The sequence below is a fragment of the Carassius carassius genome, chromosome 5 (genome assembly GCF_963082965.1).
Source record: "Carassius carassius chromosome 5, fCarCar2.1, whole genome shotgun sequence".
Classification (NCBI taxonomy): domain Eukaryota; kingdom Metazoa; phylum Chordata; class Actinopteri; order Cypriniformes; family Cyprinidae; genus Carassius; species Carassius carassius.
In genome coordinates, this window is record NC_081759.1 from 34,812,827 (window position 1) to 34,827,558 (window position 14,732).

The 14,732-nt window shown below is 36.0% G+C and overlaps 1 protein-coding gene across 12 annotated transcripts in view; it reads left to right on the forward strand.

The window, feature by feature from the left end:
• Positions 1-6,805: 6,805 nt before the first annotated feature.
• LOC132141408 (splicing regulator ARVCF-like) overlaps positions 6,806-14,732 on the forward strand; it is a 116,353-nt gene continuing 108,426 nt past the window's right edge. For 11 of the 12 annotated variants that reach the window (XM_059550880.1, XM_059550884.1, XM_059550882.1 and 8 more), the window contains exons 1-2: positions 6,806-6,899; positions 13,915-14,029. The gene's annotated coding sequence lies outside the window, so the exon portion shown is untranslated. The remainder of the gene's footprint in view (positions 6,900-13,914; positions 14,030-14,732) is intronic. The other variant, XM_059550892.1, reaches the window with a different exon arrangement.

Consider the following 14,732-nt stretch of genomic DNA (forward strand, 5'->3'; position numbering starts at 1 on the left):
TCATAAGGGAATGTAAACTGTTGCGAGAGAAAGCACATATGTAACAGTATATTGGATCCGAACTTCGGTTTTAAAGGGGAAGCTGTCCAATATTCGTCCTGTCTGCCATTCATGAAAATCTCTGACTGCTCTTGACTAAATCATTTTTGTAACTAGAATAAGAAGAAAATAAGTAAATAAATAATGCTAATGATTATGCGTATATATACACGTCACGCCAATAAAGAGCTCCAAAACTGTATTTATTATTTGAAATTCTTAATAAAACTAATAAAACTACAGAATTTGAATGATGCAACTTTTTTGTTTCCTTTTATCAAAAGTGACCTGCTCTGTCGTGTCTGTCAGCGATGCTTTTCACTCCTCAAGATAATGAACGTGTGGCATGAGAGTGCGTATATGAGAGGCTGGAAATGTGCGAGAAGAAGCCCGATGCAGAACACCAGATGCATCACATCCTTGCGTTCAACGTGAAAATAAACAGTGTCTGAGATACAACTCTGGAATCTGAGGGTGCAAAAATAATATTGAGAAATTGCCTTTAAAGCTGCCCAAATGAAGTTCTTTGCAATGCATATAACCAGAGATGTATAAAGTACTAGAGACCCAGACTTGAGTAAAAGTACAAGTGCTCTATCAAAAAAATGACTTGAGTAGAAGTTGAAGTGCTCTTTAAGCACCACACTTAAGTAGAAGTACTAAAGTATTCAACATTTTTTTTACTTAAGTATTGCAAGTATATTTGAAAATTTACTACTCAAGTACTGAAAGTAAAAGTACAAGTATTGTGTTATGTAGTTATTAAAGAAAGTAGTCAAAAGTTTGAACATATTGTTTTTACTATTTCAAATGATTAACCTAAAGAACAATCACAATTCCTTTGACTATAACTTTTTGTAAACAAAAAACAGATTAAAGGGTTAGTTCGCCCAATTTGCAAAATTATGTCATTAATAACTTACCCTCATGTTGTTTCAAACCCGTAAGACTTCCATTTATTTTTGGAACACAGTTTAAGATATTTTAGATTTAGTCCGAGAGCTCTCAATCCCTCCATTGAAGCTATGTGTACGGTCTACTGTCCATGTCCAGAAAGGTAAGAAAAACATGATCAAAGTAGTCCATGTGACATCAGAGGATCAGTTAGAATTTTTTGAAGCATCGAAAATACATTTTGGTCCAAAAATAGCAAAAACAAATACTGACTTTATTCAGCATTGTCTTCTCTTCCGTGTCTGTTGTAAGACAGTTCAAAACAAAGCAGTTTGTGATATCCGGTTCGCGAACGAATCATTCGATGTAATCGGATCTTTTTGAACCAGTTCACCAAATCGAACTGAATTGTCTCCAATACGCATTAATCCACAAATGACTTAAGCTGTTAACTTTTTTAATGTGGCTAACACTCCCTCTGAGTTAAAACAAACCAATATCCCGGAGTAATTCATTTACTCAAACAGTACACTGACTGAACTGCTGTGAAGAGAGAACTGAAGATGAACACCGAGCCGAGCCAGATAACGAACAAAAGACTGACTCGTTCACGAGTCAAGAACACTGATCTATATATATATAACTTACTGTATATTATAGATTAGTGGTCAAGAACCGTTTCTGTCAGACGCGTCCGATTCGAGAACCGAGGAGCTGATGATACTGCGCATGTGTGATTCAGCTTGAAAGCAAACCGATACACAGAGCGTCTGAACCGAACTGATTCTTTTGGTGATTGATTCTGAACTGATTCTGTGCTAATTTTATGAGCCCAGGTAATAGTCATGGGATTTATGGCTCTTTGAGGGGATCCGGATCTTCAGTTTTAAGAAGCCAGCTTGGGGGCATCTCAGTTTATCCTGGAAGTAATCACTGGGAGGAATGATGAGGTGAGATTTGTAGTCAAATAATTAAAACTCAGATATCACACACCAATATCTGAGTTTGAATTATTCTGAAATATTGATTATTACCTCATTTGTCATGTGTGGACTATATTCCATAGGGTTGCACAAATCCCTCTGCTTAGACAGTGACATCACTATTTTGGATTTACCTTTAGTACAAAGTGTGTGTGTGTGTGTGTGTAAAGCTACGTTGACTTATGTTAGTCATACAATACCTACTCAAATAAACATCAAAAACAAAGCCGGCTGCAATGAATTTCTGTGCAAAACCGCTTTTACTACAAACACTTTCACACTAGAACATTGTTATCACACAAGAACATTTTGATAGAAAACAAAAAATATTTAAAGTAGATAAAATTAGAATAAATAAAATGAAAATGTCTACATACTACATACTATTACTACTGTAAACTTTGCAAATAGGACATTAGCCCCTTCAAGTCAATGAACAATAACAAAGTGGGCTGCAATGAACATGCACAACTAATAACTAATATCATCACGCTAGTGACAGTGAAAGTGACGTGACATTCAGCCAAGTATGGTGACCCATACTCAGAATTTGTGCTCTGCATTTAACCCATCCAAAGTGCACACACACAGAGCAGTGATGACACACACACACACACACACTGTGAACACACACCCGGAGCAGTGGGCAGCCATTTATGCTAGGCGCCCGGAGAGCAGTTGGGGGTTCGGTGCCTTGCTCAAGGGCACCTAAGTCATGGTATTGAAGGTGAAGAGAGAACTGTACATGCACTCCCCCCACCTACAATTCCTGCCGACCCGAGAATCGAACTCACAACCTTTCGATTGCCAGTCCGACTCTCTAACCATTAGGTCACGACTTCCCCTAACTTCAAAAGAAAGCTATAAAGGGTTTGCCTGCGCTGGGTGCGCCCCTCCCCCTATAACTGTTCTGTCTCGCGGAGGAGCTCATTTGTGTGCATCTGTGTGAAATACGCATAGGAAAAAAGAACGACAGAAAGAACGGCTCCCCTCCAGCCGCGACTCGGCTCCCATCGTTCATGTTTATGAGCCGTTCAAAAGAATCGGTTCGTTCGCGAACGTCACAACTCTACCAGGTAAACCGAAGGCTTGCAGTGAACGCCAATGACGCCATTACGTTGAGCGCAAAAGAACCGGTGAACTGTTTTCTTCAACTGGTTTATTGAATCGAACTGTCAGAAAGAACTACTGGTGATTCGAAAACCGATGCAACCGGTTCTTGACTCGTGAACGAGTCATTATCTGGCTCGGCTCGGTGTTCATCTCTCTCTTCACAGCAGTTCAGTCAGCACGCGCAGTCTTCTCAATCGCTTGATTCGCTCAATGATGTGCCAGCTTCATCAAACCTGCCATCTACAGTTCTGTTTGTAATGAAATGATTCGTAACATTTTTATAATTGTAACGAGTAACGATGTAGCACATAAAAAAATATCGGAGTAAAAGTATTAAACTCATCGAAAATATGTACTGAAGTAAAAGTGGAAGTAGGAGAAAAAAATAATACTCTAGTAAAGTACAGATACCGCCTTTTAGTACTTAAGTACAGTAGTGAAGTAGTTCTACTTCGTTACTATACATCTCTGCATATAACTAATCAAAAATTAAGTTTTAGTGACATGACATTCAGCCAAGTATGGTGACCCATACTCATTTAACCAATCCAAAGTGCACACACACACAGCAGTGAACACACACACACACACACACACACACACACACACACACACACACACACACCGTGAACACACACCCGGAGCAGTGGGCAGCCATTTATGCTGCAGTGCCTGGGGAGCAGTTGGGGGTTCGGTGCCTTGCTCAAGTTCTCTATTTTTAGTTTTCTATTTGAATATACTTAAAAAAAAAAAATGTATTCCTGTGATGCAAAGCTGAATTTTCAGCATCATTACTCCAGCCTTCAGTGTCACATGTAACATCCAGTCTATCACATGATCATTTAGAAATCATTCTAATATTCTGATTTATTATGAGTGTTGGAAACAGTTCTGCTGTCTAATATATTTGATGAATAAAAGGTTAAAAAGAACTGCATTTATTAAAAAAAAAAAAAAAATTCTAATAATATATATTCTAATAATATATTTTCTTTACTATCACTTTTTATCAATTTAACACATCCTTGCTGAATAAAAGTATTGATTTTATTTAAAAAAAAAAAGAAAGAAAGAAAAAATTACTGACCCCAAATTACTGACCAGTAGTGTATATTGTTATTACAAAATATTTATATTTTAAAAACATAGCTTCTTTTTTTTTCTTTTTTTTACTTTTTATTCACCAAAGTATCCTAAAAAAGTATCACATGTTCTGAAAAAATATTAAGCAGCAGAACTGTTTCCAACTTTGATAATGAATCATCATATTAGAATGATTTCTAAAGGATCGTGTGATAATGATCCTAAAAATTCAGCTTTGCATCACAGAAATAAATGATAATTTAAAGTATAATAAATTTAAAAACAATTATTTTAAATTGTAATAATATATCACAATATTAAATTCTTTTCTGTATTTTTGATCAAATAAATGCAGGCTTGATGAGCAGAAGAAACTTCTTTCAAAAACATTAAAAATAGTAATGTTTCCGAACTTTTGGTCTATACTGTATGTATATGTGTGTGTATATATATATATATATATATATATATATATATATATATATATATATATATATATAGTGGACTAACACAGTGAAGACTAATTCATTTACACAATGTATTTCTTATTTATTGTCGTTTTTGTCCTATTGCTTGCAATTAGTTTCCTGTTCTTAATTCATCACTGACTGTTTATGTATCTCCAGTGAGTTTGAGTTTTTTTTATTATTATTATTATTATTATTATTATTTTCTTGTATTAGTTTGATATTGACACTGGTGACAAGGATTATGAATATTCTATGGTATCAAATCTTAATATCATAAAAAAACCTTATTAAAAGAAAAAATCTATATGAAGATATAAATCATTATCGTGATATAACATTTCTCATATCATAATATAAGATTTTGGTCATATCGCCCACCCCTAATTGTCCTAGATATTTACTTGCCACACATGAGGAATTTAAAGTGAATCTGTCATTATTCAGTCTCATGTCATTGCAAATCTATTTGCTTTTATAAAATATTTAATTTAATTATTAATAATTATTAATTTAATTTAACAGCTAATTCACTAATTCAGTTGTTTTTATTCACTAAAAACAACTAGCTTGTGTCACAGAATCATGTTTAGCATTGGGGATTCAGTAGTCAGACTTCTTTTTTGGATGTGGTTTCAGGGGGAAAAATAATAAAATAATTGCATGCTGGATTGGAACTTCATGAGGTTGAATAATGACAGAATTTTCATTTTTTGGTGAAACTACTCCGTTTATTACATTTTCTTTGGTTTCTTCGTTACTTTGGCAATGTTTCTTGCCTTAAGTCATCCAGCTCAGAAAATACAATGTGTGACATCATCTACTTGGTTGTTCTAATGAGAGAGGACTGTATTCCACAGTTGCTATTAGTTGAAACAAAACATTTTCTTCCTTTAATTAGTTTTTTTGCTCATTACTTATGGTTTGGCAGTTAGTTTCGCTTTTTATGGTAGAAGTACTGTAATTTATTCAATTTTCCTAAATAAATACTGTTTATTTAATAGTGTGTATACAATATTACAATACAATAGTACATTGTTCTCTGGGAAACTTGAAAAAATATCACGGCACTAACATGTTAATATCCAAAAGGACAAAATAATGCCATAGTACTTTTTCTTATTTTTTTTTTAGGACTTAAACACATATGACTCAGGAGTCATACTGTAAATATAAATCCATTTTAGAGAATGAGAGTTAAAGCTTTGTGACACTTACAACTTCTTTGTTCTTTAACATGAAGTAACTGCATACATTTTAGCTGCACACTGACATGGATTTAACACAACACACAATTGCACAGAATGCAGTAAGCTTAGTTCAGACAGAGAGAAAGAGGGACCTAGTAACAAATGTATTCTGACTTAGCTCACCTTTGATGTCAGTCCCACAAATCCAAGGTGCTTTGAGCACGTCTGTCCTTGAAGTTGAAGCAGAGAAGAGTCCCTTCTGGGAAAGATATTGTAATCCTTAGTAGAATAAGAATAAGTGTGTTGAAGAATTGTTTTGTTGAAAGAGTTTCAGAAATTACCCCTGAGTCTCTGCAGTGCCGCTCAAAGATCATAGAGAAATAAAGAAAATACGATAGCGAAATGAAAATATTTCCCCAAATTTTTACGTTTTTAAATGGGTTTGCCTGGGTCAGTCTGCCTTTTAAGGTTCTGATGTTGATGTTCAGATGGTTTTGACTCAGAGATCCAGTTTTTGATGCCTGTGCCTTTCCTGAACGAACAGAGCATACTACTAACCCAAAGATTCATAGCTGAAGAAAAACAAACTCAACAAACTCAGTGCACCTTTATTGTTAATTTATGGCTGTCTTACCAGTTTATAAGCAGTAACTGGGACCAAAGATAGGAAAGCATTGAAAGATTCACCTGCATGAGCATCCCTGCACGTGTCCTTCCAGGCCACGTCTCCGACCACATTCCTTCCTGAATAGAAGCTCGGCATTATGCACACCCTAATTTGTGGAATACAATGCTGTGGAATTACTCTGTAACGAGGAGAAGATAAACTATTTATAATTCTGAAGTAAACAATCCACAGCAACACATCCTGGCTCTTCATATTCTCAGCTTGAACCCTGAGGGGGGTAGTGTGTAGTTGCACCGACTCACAGTTGTAATATGTAAATAAACCTGCTAATGATGCAGCGTGGATTGGCCCCATCGCATGTGTTTGATTCGTGTGTGTTGTTGTCTCTCTCTTGCAGCTGCTGTATCGAGCAGAGGTTCTTGGGAGGAGAGCTCCAGTTCCAGTCATTCCTTAACCCTCACGTCCACACGCATCCCGACTGACTGCTCAGCTGACATCAAAGGTACCCACCCAGCCCGGCTGTCTGGTTTTCACTTTCTCCCATTCATTACTACGCATCATTTCACCAGTTGCACCACTCTGTTCCTTCATTATCATCCCATGAAATGATGATGAAAGTCATGGATGCTTTACTTTTGTATCTTTGATTGCAGATTACTCATAAAGCAGTTGAATGAATCCATATATAATAATGCATATACACTAGTTTGATTACACCATATTTTAAAGTATGTAGGTGAGGATGAGTATTTATGTGTGTTTTAGAAACAATTTATTTATACCATGCTGGTGTTGAGCGAGCAGATATGAGCGGCCATTTTCAATAAATGTTCTGTGGGAGATGAATGGGAAGGCATTCTGGGAAAAAAACTGTGAAGTGTCATAAAATTTGAAATGCTCAATTTGATGCAAATGACTGGCAAAAGTGGCAGATAGCAGTTAGAGGTCGACCGATATATCGGTTTTGCCGATTAATCGGCACTGATAGTTGATTGCTGGAACAACAGGTTATCGGCAAAAATCCATGCCGATAGTTGTCCGGGTTGCGTCCGTTGCTGGAGCAGCTGAGAAGGGTCTGTTTTCATTATACAGTGCGAGAGCGGCCTCTAGTGGTTGAAATCACTGACAGCATGTGCTATTTGTTTAGACACATGATACTGCATGCTGAACAGAGTGAGAAACTTCAGACACGGATTTAAAGGCAGCTGACATAAAATTGTTCCGCACCACAGAGCGCCATTCGCATAGTTTTCCATTAAATTACATTATATTCGCCCCGAATCATTGTTAATGTACATAATGAATTGTGTATTGAGCATTTTCATCTAAACGTTTGTCTTTCTGTGGCTCTCATAAAGTCTGTATGCTTCATTTATAGAGCTATAATATAGATCGCTCTTTCCGTTTGCTCCTTTTTTTGAAACACTGAACTTCAAACTTATATATGCCTCATTGTTCATTCTTGAAGTAAACTTGTGTCTGTTTGGTGAATAAATAAACTGTTTAAGACCGCTGCTCAAGTTGAACGTGATGCGTCCGGAGTGTGTGTGATACCGGTGAGTTCTCCTAGATTCAGCCCTGCTCTTTTATTTTGATTAGATAATCATTAAGTGTTCAAGAATAGAAGCAGTTAAAGTGTGAGAGTATACATTGTGCTGGTATAATTGTAGTGCCCTGTGATTTCCATGATGCGGAAAACGCAGACTGAATCCAGTCTTAAAAACAAATTCACAGTTTAACGTGAAATGATACTATAATCACAGAACATTTCTTCCATGTTTTCATTTTGATAGTAAATCCCCTTTTTTTTTCAAAAATAAAGTTTCATTAATTAAATTTTCAGTAATTAAAAGATAAATGAAATTGATGTTTCATGACTTGATTTGATAGACAGAACATTTTGAATACACAACACTGAATTTTTGAGGGGAAAAAAATCATAAGGCTTCTTTAAGATTTAGGTTTTATGCATTCATATAAGTAGACATGCTAAAACACAGAATTTGGTAACAATAAAAAAAATGGCGTGGAAAAAATTAAACATTACATATAGTGCCCCAAATTAAATTGATGTGAAAATGTTTAAGTTTCATGGTAATAAACTTTGACTATTAAAACGGAGTGGAGAAGAATGAAAACAGAACAAAACAGAATCCAGAAAAATTCAAACGGAAATAACAGAATTTTGAAAAAAATAAAACAGAATTTAGGAAAAAAATAAAATGGATTTTGTGGTAATTTCTACATTTACTATTACTATTATTATTACTTTTATTGTTATTACCACTACTAGTATGATTTAGTATTGTTTTTTTTAATAAAGCACTATTTTCGTTTTTGTTCAGTATGCATTTTAAAAACTATCGGTTCATTAATCGGTATCGGCCAGTGTGGTCCAACCTAGCTATCGTATCGTTCAAAATCCACTATCGGTCGACCTCTAATAGCAGTGATGTCTGTCATAGTTTTTACAATCTGCTGATCGACTCCAACCTTTTGATCAGTGGTATATGTTTTTAGTGAAACAAGACTTGGGACTCCAGCATTGGTAATTTGGAATTATTTTGGATTCTCTACGTATGAAGTTTGCTTTCAGTGTACAGTAGGCAGTATAACACCCAATATACACTTATATTCATATATAATGAAAGTTGTATCAAACACTACATTATAGTTTTTAAGTTCTTAAATTGTAAAAATATCTACTTGTTTTAGGTTTGTATGCTACATTATGAATATGACGTGCACATTTTAGTAATTTAAATTAATAATTGTGACTGTAAAATCAATTTTATTATTGGGACAGAGTGCACATTTAGCATGATGTCTTTTTTTTTTTTTTACTTGCTTTCGTATTCTGTCAGTATATCAGTCGGTGAAGATGATGTATAATTCTGTGTGAAATTTGCATACTCTCTATGTAAATAAATAAAATGAGGATGCATTCTCTTTGAAAGGCGTCACAACATGACATGCCCTTAATTTTTTTCACACTGTGTTATTTAAGGACTTGGAGTGCAACTGAGAATATTCCTTTTTAAATGTCTCGCTGCTGGTTCATTCAGAAAGGCTCCGAAGAAAAAAATAAGGGGTAAAAAAAAATTGCTTAATTTCCCTGTTCTTTCCTACTCCTAGAAAACAGACCTATCTCTTATGCATTTCATGGTGGAAGCTTTGAAATCCAAATTTAAGGCAATATTGACTATGACAATGTAGTTTTTCTCAGCAAAATGATAAAGCAATTTTCAAAGGCAGTCCTGCATAATTAATGAATTAATGAAAAATTTTAGTCTGAATGCACTAGTTTTGTCCTAAATACATCCTCATTTTCATGAAGGTGATTTTATTGGCTGCTGTGTCCCTATGAGTTTCTGTTCATTAATTGCTCAGCTGTAGATTCTGTTTCATAAGTACTGTGTATTCGGACACAATGCTCATTTGCATTTTTTAAACTATATAGCAGGCATACACAGACTCAAGGTCTGTCTTATCACTTTAATGTTATTGCTAACCCTCATTTTGTTCCAAACCCACAAGATGTTTGTTCATCTTTGAAAGACGAATACAGATATTTTTATATACATCCTATTCATTAAGAGATTGTAAAATAAATCCATATGAATCAAGCAGTTAAATACAATTCTTCCGAAGAGACTTGATCAAGATTGCATCGAGCAAACATATTTGTGTGCTGTATGATCAAAATTGATATGTGAATAAAAGCCTATATTAATCTGTTCATTATCAAACTCATTATGTCTCTTCAGAAGACTTGGATTAAACCACTCGATTCTTCTTGATTCCTTTTAATGTCATGAAGTTCTTGAAATGCCAGAGTTTTGGGTGAATAGACTTTTAACAAAGTGACTGAAGTCACTATTTTAATTGGTGTTTTGAAAATTAACTAATATTTCATGGATTTGCAATGATGCAGTTTTCATTTTTGAGTGAGCTAGCCCTTACATTTTTGTGTTTTTACAGTAGCTTGGTTATTTAGGTATCTGTGATCATTAGCATATTTGAAATGATAATGTAAATTTCCAGCGCAGATACTCCACAGTGAAGCCTAGAGAACTTCTCTAACAGTCTTTTGGATTCAAGCGATTTTCCATTTCCTCTTAGGGTTCATCTTTTGACAGTCTTTGGGCTTGGAACAAAATATATTAGATTACCAAAAAGCATCGGCCCATCATTCAACATAAGTGCCTCTGGGCCCATAACCTCTGATATTGTTAGCATCCCTTTGATTGAATCTGAGTGATTGAACTTAATGCATCCTTAATTTGGTATCTGAATTTAGGTGGAGAGGTGCAGAAGAGTGTAAAAATGGGATCAGGTGCTACTGCGAGCCTTTTCTGTGGTGGTCTTTAGTCTTAGAAGGAGCAAAATTAACCAGAATTAACCTCCCTCTACCCAATGCTCTGCCATGATCTGAACCCACAAAACTGATCTCTGAACAGCACCAAATGGCCAATTCTCATTATTCTACACACTCTGCACACACAGATGGGCCACATGTGGAGCTTGACTAGTGATTTATTTATGTTGGACCTCTAGCCCCCAGAGGAGGAATGAGAAGGTTTATCTTCTTGAAGAAGGGATTGGCTGGGATTAATGAAATGAGACCATTCTCTAATTGGGGGGTGTTTCTGTTGCAACCAGTTTTCCATCTAGTTGGCCACTCCTCATCCATCTTCAGCAATACTGCATTAGTATTGCTTTGCTAGGGTAGCATTACTCATCCCTTATCATTTTCGCTACAGACATCAATGAAAACATGATAAACTGTGCAGCTTCTTAGTGTTTGGGCCTGTGATGTTTGCTCAGAAACTGTCAGGCTAACTCCAACATTCTGTAGGTGAGTGTTGGATGGTAAAAATATTATCTATAATTCCTATGCTGCCTTATATAACCGCCTTTCTCAGTGTTTCATAAGATTGTATTGTTCCAGGTTTCTTGGGTTGAGATGTAAGATTTCTTTTGCACTGTAAACACAATTGTCTCAATGTTTTTTCACCTGAACAGAAGTAAAGTTGATGTTTCCTGTGTTTCAGCTTCATACCGTAGGTGTTCCCCAACCCCTGATGGATTTGTTGTTGAGGTTTTTTCAAGTCAAGGCTTTTAAATATGCCACTGCTGCTGCATCTCATCTCTGGAACCACGGAGAAAGCTTCAACTGCATTTGTAAATGTATTACACAGCTATTTTTAGCACCAGGGTTTATGCTGCAACGTATTTATCCCTGAGGAAAAACACTGTGCCAGCATGAGCACAGTTTATGTGAAGTAAAGCCAGTTCTGCCCATTAGTAATTGTTACAAAACCCTATGTATTGTTTATAATATAACCTATTACAGATTTGTCAGTTAGCAGGCTCTGTTAACAAAAAGTTACTTAAATCATGTTAAGGTGTATTACAGGGACCATCTCTCAGGCAAAACAATGTTAAGGAACATCATATTGGTGACAATTTAAAAAGCCTCTTGCGGGATTCGAACCTATAACCTTTCAGTTACCAGGAATGTGTTTAACCAGTAGACAAGTTTTTCATTCTATCAAATGGACTTTTTTATTTACTCACCCTTATGTTGTTTCAATCCTCCATGATTTTCTTTCTTCTATGCAGGGAAAATAAATATTATTCGGATCCCAGTGTTCTTCAAAATGTTTTTTTTGTGTTCATCAGAAGGTAGTAAGCCATACAGGTTGTGAATAATATTAGGGTGAGTAAATAATACAATGTTACTCGTTGAACTATCCTTTTAAATGTATCTGCATTGTTGGCAAAATGGCTCATTCATCTTTGTTAGTCTTTAGTACAATCATTAGATCAGAAATTGCCATCAGTGGAGTAAAACCCTTTATAAGGTTAATGCAGCGTACAGATGGGATATTCCTGCCCGAACACTTAACTGACAATAAACGGTCCTTTTTTGCCTTCTTCAAACTATTAGCAAAACCAGCTCCAAACCAAGACTGGAATGCTTCACTACTTTGGGCTATTTTAAGCATAGTCCGATGATAAGTCCAATGGGCTTGTCTGACATGCCTGTCATTCTCCTGCTGATACTTAGACAGGCTGAGTCCGTTTTCCCATTAGCTCCTGAACTCCCTGAAATAGGGAGTATGGGATAGGGCAGCCTCTGTAATCCTAAAGCATGATCATAGCTCAGTTAATCCCATGATGAGAGCGCCCTGACGCTGTAAAGATTTTGATAGCTTCTTTTAAATTAAGGTTGGGGAAACCTCTTAACGTTTTTTTTTTTCTTTTTTTTTCTGTGTGTAATTTTGAATGGTAGTATTACTATAGCACTAAACCAATTCAGATATATTAGGTGGTGAAATTATTAAATGGTGTTTGCTAAGGAAAGAGTCACCATTACTATTGTTCATACTTGGAGTTGGGGATTTGACCAAACCCCTTTGGCATGTACTGTAAGTCATCCTTGACCTTTTGTGATGCAGATATGAATGATACATCATTCAGCTTTTTTTAGGAGGAGTGAGATATTAACAGATTTGGACAATAAAAAAAAAGGATGAACACTGGATGCACTGAAGGATGGATCCAAACCAGTTTCTGAATTTGAATTGAGGTTGCAGGATGCAGAATTGATTTTTAACTAGAAATGCAAAGAATTGTCAAGATAAAATTGGATAGATAAGATGTCACTGTAAGCATGTAGATATGTTCATATATATTCAACTATATTTAATACGTAACTTTTTGTAGACACAGCTGGGAGAACAGTTCATTTCTCATGAAAGGCTAAAAGTGATCTGTTAATCACATCTAACCGTTTACATCTCTGATATTGGAAGTTCATCTGTTTTCACATTGTCGCCACATTTTTATTGACTTACGTTTTTCATGATAAGTTATCACATTTTTGTAAGCGTGTCTTATCTAGCAGATAAAAGTTATTTTCAAAAGGCAAGAGCAACACCAGAGGCAGATCGGCTCTCTTTGCTAGACCTTTTGCAGTTGTTCTTTATACCCAGAACAAGACAGTATTACAATGCCTTTGCTTTAGAGCTGTGTCAGAATGGGGCTTAAGATAAATAAATGATCAGCCAGAAACAAACATCAAAGCCTGTGTGTGTACTGTGCTGCGCTTCAAAGGGAATAGGACTTTCACACCGACTGTTCTGCAGAGAATAGCGTGTTTGTGTTACTGTGTGTGTGTTTGTCCATTTGTGGTTTTGGATTAATGGATAATGGAAAAACAACAAGTATAATGTAAATATTAATCTGCACCAGACCCCTTTTCCATTCCATACTCAGTCTGGCCCCCTTTTATACCTGTCCCCTGACAGCCCAATCCAATCTACTTTGCTCAAAGTCAGCGAGTGAGGTTTCAATAGTCATTTATCATTCTCTAGCATCTTCTCATTCATTTCTTTATCTTCATCCTCTTTTAAGCCTCCAGGAAACGGAGTAGAATTCTGTCTCTTATGTTTATAATGTCAGGGTGTTATCTAACCTGTGATTTCTTCTGTCTTTCTTTCCCTCTGCAGCCAGTTCTCGCTCTCACTCTCTCTCTCTTTGCCTCCCGCTGGGCACATCTCCTCCCGTCTGTCCTTGTAGGGGGATGTCTGTCCTCTAACTGCCTCTCTTTCCACTAACTGCTAGGTGTGTATGCAGGTGAACTGTGTATGAACCATGCCTCAGCCCTAGGTTTTTTTCTTCTTTATGCTCTATGTGAAGCTTCCATTATTTACATTTTGTCACCTTTGACAATGAGAGAGAAGTCTGAGCTGTTGTTCATAGCATGAATGATGTTATCATTTTGATTTGAGTCCAGCATGCCTGTATTGTGTCGACGTGTGGTGAATTTAGTATAGAACTAGCGAGTATGTTTTGTGGCATATGCATGTTAGTTTTGGCTATTTATGATTGTTAGATGCAGAAACTATTAAGCTTCCCATTAAGGAGTTGCTGCTCATCATACAGTGCGGACTCATCTGCAGCATTTGGTGCATGGATACTGTTGCAGTGTTAGGTTTTAGGGTTAGGGATAGTCAGTATTAAAGGAATAGTTAAGCAAGAAATTAATATTTACTCATCCTCATGTCATCTCAAGTATGACTTTATTTCTAACGTGGAACACAAAAAGAGAAAGTGAAAATGGATGGGAACCAGAGGTTGTGGTTCACATGAATTTTTACTGGTGTTATGTGGTCGTTTGACAGCTTATTTGTGTGGGGAACATGGGCAGCACTAAGGGTGGGCTTTCGGACAGGATCATTAAAACTTAATAAACTTAGACTTAGTAAAGTTCTCAATGTTTTTTACTCTTAGCGAGTATTAGTTTAGAAGTGCTCATATAAACACG